Here is a 3188-nt window from a genome sequence, read left to right on the forward strand (position 1 = left end):
AAGGATGTATTGGGTGATAATGATGTATTGGGTGATAAAGGATGAATCTTGGAATTGAAGAATGATAAACGGAAGCAATCAATCAAAAAGAAATAATTAGCTATGATACCATGTTAAAATGGTAGTAGGCATGGATAAGAGAGATTCTTGATGAACAAGAAAGAATGAGAAAATGTTATTGAATTGAATTGAATTCCAAAGTTACATTGAATCATCTATATAAAGGGAAGAAAACACTAACTACCTTAACCAAATTAACTAATCGACTAACAAAAGCTCAACTATTTTAACAGCTCACACATGATATTAATATCAGTTATGAAACCTATAATATTGGTATAGTGATAATGTTTAGTGGTGAAATTGTAGATGATTGATGTATATAATAAATCAATTTATAAATATTACTATTTGTAATATATAACTCAATTATTACAATAATAATATAGTGATTGACCATATTTTAAATAACTATAAGATTGAATGTTTGAATTTTATAAGAATATAATTTTCATTGTACAAACTCACTAACAAATATAGGATACAATTATATAACTTATATATTCTGACTGATTTAATTATATCATCGATATAATTTTTGTAAGGTAGCCATATAAGCATTGATTAAGTTGATTTTTGAACAAACCACTCAACTATTTGATGCCTATCATTTGTATAACATAAGTGAGAAGAGAAAGCACTACCAAACACACACAATAATGACAAAGGGAATATGAAAGTAGAGCTCTCAAAATTAGAGATGGCAAATAAATCCGACCCGTGAAAATCCATGGACATACCTGCAATAGATACCCACAATAATAGTTTTTGGGTGGAAACAAATTTTATGATTCTTTCCGTGAGTACCCGCAAGTTTAAAAATTTAGGTTTTAATTAAATTTTTATATATATATTATAGTTAGTATTATTATTTTAAGATTATATATCATATATTTTATTATTATTTCTAATATTTCATAATAAATTTCAACTATTTGACCATGTTCATAAATTTATTATATAAATATAATATTATTCATGTAATAATTATTTTTACATATTGATTATTACAAATTATATAAATATATAATCAACATTTAAAACTCGTGGATACCTACAAATATTCGCTACCAGCACGTGTACCCACAAATATTACGAGATTGGAAATAGGAAATCATTATCCGCACCCGCTCACATTTGTTGTCATCCCTAATCAAAATGAGCTACACAAATGGGTTTGGGATAGCCCACATAGATTTGGGCTAAGTGGGTTGCGATGTGGCGGTCCCACCTGCATAATATTAAAAATTATTTATTTAAATTTTAACATAATTTTCATTTTTTTAAAAAATATCATTTGATATTATCCTATAATTTTTTTAACATAATTGTTATGCTCAATTCAATCAAACACATAGATTTAATGTCTTATATTTGAGTTAAAATGTGATGCTCAATCCACTCATATGATTTTAAACATAATTTGTTTATTAAATTTTTCATTTCCATTGGACTATCACTTCTTAACAAAATATAATTTGTAACTTCACTTTAATATATAAACCTTTGGATAATACCAAAAATAATATAATGTTAGTTTATAGAAATTGTAGTATAGTCTCAAGTTCTGAAGGAACTCTATATGTCGAAGTGTAAGTACCATCATAATATATGATCACTACTCTTTACTTTCTATATGAAGATCATTTGTATGTTCATTATCAACATTTTGATTATGAACTAGTATGGCTTAAATTTGGTTGTGTGAAGTTTTGTATGATAAACAATTATGTTGAACTTTAGTTTTGTTGTAAAAAATAAATCTAACTAAATACACAATTAAGATAAGAAAAGTGGAATCTATATGATTTAATTTTTCTCCTCATTAGATTTGATACATGATTTTGTTATTGTACTTAAAATCATAATATAATGATTCACTTTATAAATTTATTGTAATTCATAAACAAGAATTCATTGATTTATTAGTGTAAGACATCGTTAAATCTAGAAAAATCTATGGTTTATGCTAAAAAGTCTGGATTCAATAAAAACAACTTGTAACGCCCCGAAAAATAATTCTAAAAAACATTGCGGAAAAATGGGTAAATTTTTTTTTTTGAATAAATAGATTGTATAAAGTTGTTTCCTTTTTAAAACCTTCCTTTTCCGGGACATCACTTTAAGTAACTCAAATGCGGAAAATCAACTTATCGTTATGGAATGATAACTTAACTTGATTCACAATTTCCTGAATAACACAATGCCTATAATCAGTTAAGTCATCTTTAGTTCATACAAACTAAGTCAACAAGGCAGAAACTACATCGCCACTAACATATACAAAATCCAAAAAGAAAGGGTGGAAATATTAATCATCGCCAACAGACTCTAAACAAAGACATGAACAAGCTGAAGCCGTAAGTGTTTCAAAAGTCACAAAATGACCAGCAACTCCTAGTGGCTAACTCCAAAGCTAGGATACTGCCTCTTCCTCAATTCCTCATGCCCCCTCCTGGAACATCACAGACGGGTAGCTCCAAATCCGATCAAAGCTGTCTACCTGACGAGCACACGTCCGAAAAGCAAGCAATATAAAAGAAGAGAAATAGAGAGAGTAAGACATCTAATGAACATAAATTCATTGACGGCGTGGACTTACTCAAAATATTACACTCAGATATGAAAAACAGTTCATATATATATAACATATTACATTATAACTCATCAGTTGTTCTCGTAAACAATTGTCTAATTTACATGAGTAATATAAATAGACTCATCAATTGTTCTCATAAACAATTATCTACTCAACCTATATAATGTAAACAACACTTATTTCCATCAATATCATAATTCACCATTTAGCAATATATCATTCATCGAAAAGATGTCATGACTATAATTAAATAACACATAAGTGGGAATCATAACCCCAAATAATAATATACACATATATTTCTATAACTGACATCATAACTCACCGTTTATCAACATAAACCAATATTTCAAATAATATAATCAACATTATACTCATAATCATATCACATACATAAACATAGGAATACACCATACTTGTAACTCACATGTGGGAATTTACTTCCACAATGATAATGTATGCATGATATGTCATGATCATCCACCTTACACCAATATCCATCCAACATCCTAATTGGAAATAATCGAGA

Source organism: Lupinus angustifolius, chromosome LG04, assembly GCF_001865875.1.
Source record: "Lupinus angustifolius cultivar Tanjil chromosome LG04, LupAngTanjil_v1.0, whole genome shotgun sequence".
Classification (NCBI taxonomy): domain Eukaryota; kingdom Viridiplantae; phylum Streptophyta; class Magnoliopsida; order Fabales; family Fabaceae; genus Lupinus; species Lupinus angustifolius.